Source organism: Microtus pennsylvanicus, chromosome 11 (genome assembly GCF_037038515.1).
Source record: "Microtus pennsylvanicus isolate mMicPen1 chromosome 11, mMicPen1.hap1, whole genome shotgun sequence".
Classification (NCBI taxonomy): domain Eukaryota; kingdom Metazoa; phylum Chordata; class Mammalia; order Rodentia; family Cricetidae; genus Microtus; species Microtus pennsylvanicus.
Genome location: NC_134589.1, coordinates 2,406,904 through 2,418,030, shown reverse-complemented (window position 1 = coordinate 2,418,030; position 11,127 = coordinate 2,406,904).

The window sequence follows — 11,127 nt, the reverse complement described above, 5'->3', positions numbered from 1 at the left end:
TGAGGAAACATGGGACTAGGGCCATGGGTGCAGCAGGCTTGGGTGTCGGCTTCTCCTCGTGCTCTCTCTGGCTTTGAGCCCTGTGCATCTCTCTCAGGCTGGGGCCCATCCTCCTCGCCCGCTCCACATCCTCACACAAACACGCTGTTCTTAGAATGCTGTTTCTGGGCCAAAGCTGTGTTTTCCCTCCTTTGAGGAATTCAGGCACTGCCTGGGCTCTGGCAGCCCTAACAAGTCCGGCTTTGCTTCCCTCCTTAACAGGCCAGCTGAAGAGTCAAGCAATGCGAAGGAAGAGAAATTTCTTCTCTGTGGCCACGTCGGGAAGAAGACCAAAGAGGTCCAGCAGTGTTCCAGGTCCCCTGCCCAAAGCCGTCGTTGGGGTTCTGACATGAGGCTTAGGTTTGATAGAAGCCAGAAGGATGCTGAACGGTCTTGGGGCAGGTGCGGCCCTGCCCATCACTGACCCATCCTTATCTCTGCCCCGGGTCTCTATTGCAAAGCTGTCTGACAAGTTGTCAGAACTGTGTAGGGTCATTTCCCAAGTGACAAGACCGTCTTCTGGCTGGCACCAGGCTCCAACCTTTCCCCTTTCCCAGCCAGAGATTCCCAGGGAAAATCCAGCTTCTTGGAGACCATTGTTTTGTAGCCCAAGAGCCGAATGGAGCAGTGCTGGAATATCTCATATCTTCGTCCCACCACGATGGTCACGATACAGGGTTCTCTGCAGGCTCCCTGTGGCTGGTAAGGGAACAGAAGGAAGAGGATTCTCAGAGCAGCCCCACTGTGGGACCATTGCACACTGGCACACCCTGTTCTTACTACGTAGCCCTGGCTGGCCTGTGGCTAAGTGGTTTTTTGTTTGTTTGTTTGTTTTTGTCTCTTTTTAATTTATAATTTAAACTCTACATTAGCTGCCTTAGTCATTTTTTTAAAGTCCAGTTCCATTGTCATGCAACCACCACCTCCATCCCTCTCAGGAACCCCATGAAACACCGACTTCTCACGTCCATTCCCTAGCCCCCGGCAGCTCCCATTCACTTCCTGGCTCTACAATGCTTACTGCTTCAGGGTCTCTGTGCAGCAGTCCACGCAGCACCCCTACACACCCACCTTTGACCTAGGGTAAATCCTCTCACGGGTGGGTGGGCCAGCCCTGGCTGTCACAGCAGTGACTGGCAGCCTCTGTTTGTTTCTCTTATGTGCACATTCTAAAGCAAACACGCTGGGCCACACAGTCCACCTGCTCAGCCCAGATGCATACGCGAAAGCTGCCTGGGACTCGGGTTCTCATTCTGGGTCCCAGCCTCTCCGGCCTGAGTCTGCTGGCTCCTGGAGCCATGCTCTCTCCTGCCCAATTTTCTGAGCCTATTCACTGCCAAGCGTTTCCTGAAATCTGCCGGGAAGGGGAGCGTGGTGACAGGCACACCAAGCAGTGTCATTGCCCTTTAGTGTGTTCTGACTCTTGGGAGGCAGGTGGGTCCCCTATGTGGCCAATTCTCCATCTCTTAAGACACCAGCTGAGCATCCGGTAGTCTACTTCAGTTATGAAATTAACTCCTTAGAGTCACTGTCGATCCCAAAGCTCCAGGCTTCCGTCCCTCAACAAGACAAACTCTCACATCAAGTTCAAATCCACAGACATCATTTGTGCTTGACCAGACTGTCAATCATAGAGCCTTGAACCCCCACTCAGCTTTGACAAGCGAATGGCTCCAGAGCTCCAGAAAACGCTGGGCTGGTTGGTTTCCAAGGTCGTTGCTCAGGTGAGGGGCACCTAGCTCCTAGGTAGCCTCTCTTGTACCTGATATAGCTACCAACCCAGAAGCTCCAGAACCCATTATCTTGGGTCTTATGGGCGCTCCATTATATAGCTGGTGAAATCATTCCTGTGTCCTTCAATCCCTTTGGATGGCACTGAGTTACAAGAGCTCTCTTCTGGCCGAGGCTTTTCACATCTTCTAGGTGGCCCCTGCATCACTGAGGGGTTGCCCACTGACTGCATGACCTAGGAGAGAACAAGAAGGCAAGCTTGCAGCTGGTCTCGAGTTTCTGCACCTGGCTGTGGCAGCCAGGACCATAACAGACCAGGGGTCCCCGACACTCATTGTCTGCTGCTTCCCAGATGCCTTTCCAACTAGGTCCTCTGATGGAGCAGGGTCATTTGTCTATGTGTTTCTTTCATTGGTTAATAAAGAAACTGCCTTGGCTTTTGATAGGACAGAAAATTAGACAGGCGGAGTAGACAGAACAGAATGCTGGGAGAAAGAAGCCTAGTCAGACAGACGCTATAGCTCTCCTCTCCAAGATGGATGTAGGTTAAGATCCTTCCCGGTAAGACACCACCTCATGGTGCTACACAGATTAATAGAAATGGCTTAGTCAGGATGTGAGAATTAGCCAGTAAGAGGCTAGAGCTAATGGGCCAAGCAGTGTTTAAAAGAATACAATTTGTGTGTTGTTATTTCGGGTATAAAGCTAGCCATGCGGTCGGCCGGGCTCCAGGAACGCAGCCCGTGCTCCTCACTACAGTCCTCATTGGTGTGAGCCAGCCCCAAGTGGTTTCTGTTCTGCCAACATCCACAGCCTGGTGGCAGAAGCCATTCAAGCTATTATAGACCTGCATATCAGTGGGGTGGTGCCTTGGCTGAGAGTTCAGGCAAAAGAAGAGTGATACAGTTGTGTGTATGGTGTGTGGAGGGCACAGGACTCCTTTGTGGACACCTTAAAGTGTAAGAGTTCAAGGCTATGTGTAGTAGTGCATGCCCTTAATATCAGCTCTTGGGATGCAGAGATAGGTGGATAGATCTCTGGGTGTGAGTTTGAGGCCAGCCTGGTCTACATAGCAAGTTCCAGGGCAGCCACAGTTACACGGTGATCTCTGTCTTTACAAAAAAATAAACAGAAGGTTAGGAGCACCTACGACCCCTCTCCCAAGTCCTGGTTTGAGTCCTGGCAGATTCTCTGCTGTGAGCCCATGTATCTTATCATTTCTGAAGTTAGTGGGCACAGGACAGGTAGAGAGCTACCCAGGAAGCACAATCCACTATTGCACAAGATGGATTCTTCACCAGCCTTGGTTGGGCCAACCGCAGTGCCCACATGGTACCTCGGCCACAACACAGTCTAGTCGGCAGCTTATGCCACCTGTTCAGCCCCCACAGCCTCTCCTTCAGCCCCCAGCTGCCTTTCTGCCCTCCCAGAGTCGTCTCCACAGACCTAAGTGTCTGCTCTTGAGTCTCCAGCTTCCAGGATTCCTGTGGTCAAGACCCCAGCTGTTTTCGATTGTCTCTGAAGTGTTTTGCTACTGGGAAGCCTCAAGTCACTCCACAGAGAGACATAAATGAAGGCAATAACTTGGCCGTCAGAGGCTTTGCACAGCATTTTCACCCCAGCACCTTGGCACACTGCAAGGCAGCACTCAGCCAAGACGGGGAGGGAGGGGAATCTCCTGCTCTGTGTCTGCCTTAGGCGACTCTGTGCTCCACAACAGGGGCCAGTTGCAGAGGGGGTCAGGCTGGCCTCGAGCATACAACACAGACCTTGGAAGGAAGCCAAGAGATCACTGAGAAGCGCTGGACCCCACACCCTATTTCCTTTGACTCTACCTGGTCACAGGCATCTGTCAGGAACCATTTCCCCCAAAAAATATTGCAGGGACCATTGTCCTGGGGAGTTTGCAGAGAGCCCCACACCCCAATGGTATTAAGAACTGTTTGTTGGCAGAGCCTACCCCACACCCAACTATCTTGAGAGCTATCTGTTAGCGGAACCTGTCCCACATTCCAACTATCTAGAGAACTAGGTGTGTCAACTTGCGACTTCCTGACGGAGGAATCCTGACGACCTCGCGGCAGGCCGGCTGGAACCATCGCTGCAAGATTCCTTCCTGGCCATGCCCCTGCCCCCATCTCATCCCCAAATTCCTCATCCAGGGGCTATATAAGCTGCAACCATGACGCTAATAAACGGAGGCTTTGACAAGAACTCTGCTTGGCCTCCTTCCTTTCTCCCACCCATGTCTTTTCAGATAGCGCCTCTCAGGGACCCTGGAATAACTGACCATCCAGGTGGGTTACAACCCCTAGACTAACTGACCCGCCAAGACGGTCTACAGGCATCCAGGTATGTCTGGGCCAAGGAGAGGCAGCACCCTTTAGAGTGAGCTGCAGCAGACTTCACCACCCTGTCCCCAGTGACCAAGGTGGAGATAGATGCCCATGGCCTTGGCTCCTGGGAGCTACTCTCAGAGCAACCAGCACCCAAGTCCTCAGCCAAATCATGTCAAGATTGTCCCTCAGAAGCGGTGAGGTCCCATGGGCAGAAGGTTTCTCCTGCTACCCTGGAAGTCTAACCTCACCCTAGGGCAAAGGGACTAAAACCCTGCCTGGTTACAGACCTCAGTGGGGAAGTGTAACTTTGAAGATTTTCTGCTCTGCAGTAGCACAGACAACTGGGGACAACTGAAACGGTACAGGCATTCACCAAAGACCCTCAGCTGTGACCTTGTGGAGCTGAGCAGGGTGACATGCTTGGGTATTTCCCAGTAGGCTACAGGGAGCCTCTAGGCTGCAGACAAGACAGTGATCTGGAAGCATCCACGGGGAGCTGCCAAGGGGGAAGGGGGTCAATTCAGAGAGGACTCTGCAGGAAGGAGGGAGGAACTATGAGGGAGGTGCTGGAGCCATGAAGGAGGGGTCTCTAGGGGGAGGGTCATATTTAGGACTGAGGGGTCCACATCTTCTGTGTCTAAGGGTTTGTTCCACCTCTGTGTTCCATAAGAACAGAGCAGGGAGAAGCAGAAATTAGGTGGTTGAGGAGGTCCCCACGCAGGGCGAATGGTTGAGGAGGTCCCCACGCAGGGTGAATGTTTCCCCTTCCCCATCTCTATCTGTGCCAACAGTAAGGTTCTGTACCATTCTCCTGTCTCCTGCTGTCTAGTTGAAGTCTGCTGAGGATCTAAGCCCCAGGAGCTGGAAGGTAGGTCAGGCTGAACCAGAGCCAGCCAGCCCAAGCCACTCTGACCCAGCCACCTTCCCTGAGGCCAGAAGACAGACTCTCAGCTCCCTTCACAACCTGCATAATTGGGTTTTACACAGGCCTGCGGGCTAACCCTAATCTATGTGTCCCGGGCCCGTCTTCCCTGCCTGCCTGTGTGCCTGACTGTCTGCGACCTCCAGGCCTCCCAACCTTCAACTTTACCAACCACCCAGATTTAACCCAGAGCAGGCTGGCACGGGGGAGTTAAGCTAGGAGTCAGGTACCTGCATGGTTGGTTCCTTCCCATTCTGCCAACCTCCAGGAATGGGAAAGGACATCTCAAGGCAATGGGACCCCATATGGTACCCTGGACATCTGAGCCATTCCTGGGGAGCCAGAGCCTGTGTAAGCATTGACTGGACACTGTCCCTGGTGCAAGTGAGGAGGAACCAGGGATCTCCGGGGATGGACCCTTCACTTTCAGGATGGCAAACACAAACAGTACTTACAGCAAGATACAGAGGCTCCTGGGGAATGAACTCGGTGGGTACCTCAGGCACTGGCCTGGTGCCAGATGAGACTGTATGTCTGTCTGTCCATCCTCTGCCCTCTGGCCAATAGGACAAAAAGACAAGAAGGACAGTATATCCTTGAGTTTAGCAGTGTCCAGGAGACACGGACTATTAGGGTTCCCATTTTCAGCCCAAACTCTGAAGCTAAGAATGGCGAAGGGGCTTGCCCTGGATCCCAGATCTGTCCCTGGGTGCAGGATCTCCCTCATTGTCCTGACCTCAGCATGTCCCTTCCTCTGCCCTTCCCCCTGCTCCATCTGCGCTGGAGGCCTCCTTCAGGCTCCAGGTGAGGGGATGCTCATTAGATTTGTATCCGGAGATTTCATGGAGGGGGGTGGGGTGGGGAGGGGATGTAGGGTTCCCAGCCATGTCCCTCAGCAGGCCATCCCTCTGGCATCTTCACCAGCTGTCTTCCCTGGCTCAGCGGGTAACAAAGTGTGTGCTTATTCCGCTCCTGACAGGTTCCAGCTTGTTTTTCCAGACCTTGCCAGTGGGAGCCCGCCAGGGAAGCAGGTGCTGTCTTTAATAGGGATGGTTCACCCTGTGCTACGCAGGCTGGGAGGGGCCACCCTGCCTGATTTCTGGTGACCCAGGCCCATCTCTCTGAAGGGGGAGCCTCCATGGCTGGCAGGGGATGGAGGTAACACTGTTTTTAAAATGAGGGCAGAGTGACCCGACCGAGGAAGGAGGTTTGGGAGATCCGGAGGGCGTAACATCAAGCTGCTGTTCTTCACCTGCCCCGCCCCGCTGGAAACCCCTTGCCCTCGCAGGGGCCCCAGGCTTTGGCTGCAGCACTGCTTCTGCTAGGTGACACTCTCACAAGCACGAAAGCATGAGGCCTGCCCTGCAAGGCTGTATGAATAATAGAACTGAAATCAGCCCCAGATAAAAATAGATCTTCTTCTTGATAAATATTTCAAGGACCATCTTTAGGATATACAGATCCCCTGACTGAGGAGCTGAGGCAAACCCTGTCATCAAACCCAAGGAACATAGGGAAGGCTTAGAGCCAGTTCAGCCGTTGGGTTGGGTGTCGAGGCTCCTGCCTCACATCCACCCACTCGCAGTGACGCGTGCAGCAGATAACGCACACGGTGGCGGTGGCAGAATGCGTTGCCAGCAACAGCTTAGGGGTTGTGGGCTATGTTAGTCACCTGTGAATTGTGTAGAGGCAAATCAATTACAAAATGCCGTCGGCTGATGAGGCTTGGAGTTTAGAAAAGTTGCTTCCTGTGTCTCTGCTATGTGGTAAGACTTCCACCACCACGAGCGGAAGCCAGGGAGCTTGGGAACCCCAGTGGACAGCGAGAGAACCTGGGCTGGAAGGCAGAGGTCAATGGACTTTAAAGTGGAGGCCCTTTGCAGAAAACTTTGCAAACACAAAACAGTCTTGAAGGTCTGCATTAATTAGGATGTGTGATGTAAACAAGATAAATGATTTTGAATAATCCACAGAAATGTCACAAAGCCTTGACCCCTGCGCTAGACACAGGGGGTCCTTTGAGAAGAGGGAAAATGTCCCCACCAGATTGGCCTGTGGTGTAATTTTTAAATGAGTAATTGGCTTGAGAGGGCCCAGCTCATTGTGGGTGGTGCTCCTCCTGGGGTTGTCCTGGGGTGTGGAAGAAAGCAAAATGAGCAGGCCCAGGCCAGTAAGCAGGACTCGCCCAGGGCCTCAAGGACAGCTCCTTCCTCCAGGTTCCGACCCTGTTTGTCTTCCCTGACTTCCCTTAGCAGTGACCTGAGAGTTTTAAACCCAAACCAGCCCCTTTCCCCTTATGTTGTTTATGGTCATTAACGAGCCCTGGAAGATGGGCAGGCAGGAAGTGCTGGACACTGCCTGGCATGCAGACTCTTCACAGTGATCCTCATTTGTAGCCCCAGGGGAAAGATGGAGTAGCTTTATTTGACAGACCAAAAGCCAGATGTTTCTTTTTATCCCACCTCAGTGGACATGGCGGCTTTCTGAGTTTCACCGTGCCACCCAAAAATGACAAGAGGAAGAAAGATGCCAGAAAGTCAGTGAAGAAAGACAGACCCAGTAAATAAGTCTAGGGCCAATGTCAACAAAACAAAACAAAAAAAACAAAAACCCAACCCAAAGGCAAAGTTCAGGACAAGTTCGTCTACCAAGTCCCAAAGCTACTTATGACAAACTCTGTAAGGAAGTTCCTAACTATGAGCTTATTATTCCAGCTGTGGTCTCTGAATGACAGAAGATTCTGGTTCTTTGGCCAGAGAAACCCTTCACTGGACAGATGCGGGATGGATGTGTGAATGGATGATGGATGGGTGGGTGCTGGGTAGATGGATGCCTGGTAGGGGATGAATTAGTGGTGGGTATCTGGGTCAATGAGGAAATGGATAGCAGGTGGATGGGAGGGCAGGTGGACGGATCGGTGTGTGGATGGCAGATGTCCGGTGGTGGTGGGTAGATAGTCAATACATGGATGATGGTGGATAGGGGATAAGCGGGTGGGTAGGTAGACAGGCCAATGGATAGATAGGTGTAGGTGGGTGGGTGGGTGGATGGATGGATAGATGGGTTGTAGGATGTGGTGAAGAATGAGTGGGTGTTTGAAACATGATTAATAAGGACTCAGAGAGAAATTGGGGTTCAACCTGAAGATCTGAAAAGCGAAACAGCCAGCCACTGAGTCTTAACTTTGACCTCAGTCTGAAATGGCGATCCTGCCTGTCTGAGAGCTGTCTCTCCCCACCCTTCACTTTATATTCCTCTCTAGGCCTTGGAGTAAAGGCATGTACCACCCAATTTCTATGGCAACTAGTGTGGCTATTGGGATTGAAGGTGAGTGTCATTGTGGCTGCTGGGATTAAAGGTGTGTGTTACCCTAACCCGATCTGTATGGCTGACCAGTGGGAGTTTTACTCTTAGATCTTCAGGCGGTCTTTGTTTATTAAAATACAATTGAAATGCCACTACAGTGGTGGATGTGTAGGTGGGTGGATACATAGGTAGGTAGATGGGTGGGTAGAAAGATGGGTATGTAGATAGGTCAATGGATTTATGGGTATGTGGACAAATGGGTGGGTGGTGGATGGATTGATATAGACGGTGGGTAGATGGGTCAGCGTGGAAGGATGGGTAGAGGGATGGGCGGTGGTTGTGTAGGCACATGGGTGGGTGGTAGATGGGTCAGCGTGGAAGGATGGGTAGAGGGATGGACGGGTGGTTGTGTAGGCACATGGGTGGGTGGATTATAGGTGGGTGAATCGATGGGAAAGATTGAACTTATAGAACAGGTGAGGTGAGGAGGATGGTCAGTGGTAGGTCAAGGAGGAGAAGCCTGGCATTGCCCACTTGGCCTACCTCCAGAGGTTCTGAAGACAGACTGTGGTGGCACCAGTGTCTTGCTCATCTATTGCAAGGAAGAAGTCTCATCACCAAGGCAGCTTATGGCATTTATATTTCAGAGGATGAGTGGGTCACCATCATGGAAGGTAGCAGCAGGCAGGCAGGCGTGGTGCTAGCTGAGAGCTTACGCTCTACATGAGAGAGAACTGAGAAGAGTGTGGGCTTCTGAGATCTCAGTGTTCACTCCCAAGCACACCTCCTACGGTAAGGTCACACCTCCTAATCCTTCCCAAACAGTTCCGTCAATTGTGGGGCAAGTGTTCAAGCCTCTCAGTCTATAGGGACCACTCTCTTGAAAACATCACAATTGGTAAGCTAGGAGCAGCTCAGGATGCTCCTAACACAAAGGTGGACGCTTGACAGTTAGGTCAACAGAACTCTGTTCACCAATGTCTCCTCAGCACCCACAGAGGCTCTACTGCGGTGGGGGGGGGGGACAAGAGATTCTAAGACAAAAATGGCAGAGAGGATATGGAAAAAAGATCCTGCTATATCTACATTTGTTTTAGGTTTTTTTTTTTTGGATGTATGTAAGAGAAAAAAATCATGAAACGCTTTCATTTCTCTGTGACTGAGCAAACTCTTAAAATATTAAAGTATCGCTGAATAATTGATTAGACTAACCTCAGTGGGGCCAATCAGCCATTTGGCAGGGTTGCTTTAAACTTTTAGGGGCTTTTAGCCCCCATGGCTCCTAACCTTCCTCTTGTCTGCTTCACTCAGGGCTGAGTAGACAGTTTACTCCTCTGAGCTTGTGATGTCACAGTGTTGCTATTGAGCTGTGGGGTGGCTGCCTGGGGCTGGATTCAGAGAAAGGAAAGCCTTGGCATGCCCATGCCCACGTCTGAAGGGCGGTGAAAGGGAGGGAGGTCCATGACACTGTAGGCGTCAGGGAGAGGGCTTTGCGAGTCTCAGATCCGCTTACGTCTCTGGGCTGTGAGATGGCAGTTCTGCCTGCCCCGATGATGATTGTAGTCTGGTGAAATGACGGTGTGATTGTGCTAGGACCTCAGGTGAGCTGGGTGTAAAACTTGCCTGGTGGGTTGTAGGATTCCTACCTTTCTATGCCTCTATTTCCTCGTTTATAAGCTAGGGGTAAGACAGTGCACGCCCGGACGTTCTCAGGCAGTGTCTGAGGTGAAGGCCCTAAGCCCACACCCGTGTGCTCACAAACAGCTCTGAGAGGCTCTGAAGTGAGAAGCAATTATATAGAGCCTGGGGGTGTGCAGTGATGCACTCGCTCCAGCATGGTGGGGCCCAGGGTTCCAAAACACCACGGGGGAAACTGCACAGAAGTCTACAGACAGTGCTTGTGTGGAGAGCCACAGCTTCCTAAACGGAGCAGCCTCCGGGAGACACTGATAGATCCGTCTGCCCACAGCCGTGGTATGAAAGGTGGAAATAACTCAAATAGTTAATGAACGGATAAACAAAGTGTGGTCTCGCCATGCAATGAAAAGTGTCCAGTTTGAAAAAGGAACGGCGCTCTGGTTCGTGATATGACACAGATGTTGCTTCACCCCCTAAGACCTGTGAATGGTAAGTGACCTGGGCCAGAATCAGAAGGACAAATAATCATGAGAGGTCCCCAGAATTCCCAAAATTTAAGACTGATGGGTTGGAGAGAAGGCTCAGGGGTTGCCATGGAAACGTGAAGACCCAAATTCTGAGAGCCAACAAAGCTGAGTTCAGTCCTGGGAACACATGTAGGAGCGGAAGCAGATAATGGACCCCAAAAAGTTATCCATCCTCTGGCCTCCACACACATACCATGGCATGAATGCCCCCAGTATATACTCATACACAATTAAAAAAAAATTGAGACCCTGTCTCAAAATGGAAGGTGAGACTGAGCCCTGGAGGCTGTCCTCACCGTGTGACCACATTCACATACATGAACGGGTCTTCACACACAGCATACAGAGGGGCAGAGCAGGAGCAGGAGGCAGAGGAAAAGAACACAAAACACAGGACTGCCAGGTGGTGGGGGTGGCCACACAGAGGGCAAGTGCATTTAGTGCCTGAATGGGGTAAGAAGACAAGGTTAATGTTGTGGATACTTTACCATGATTAAAAGGGATAATTAAATGACAGAGCCTTCAAAGGCACATGATGGCAGGGTCCTATTGGGTGATAGGATGACATCACAGAGGCCCTGTTAGATGATACAGTGACATCACAGAGGCCCTGCTGGATGATAGG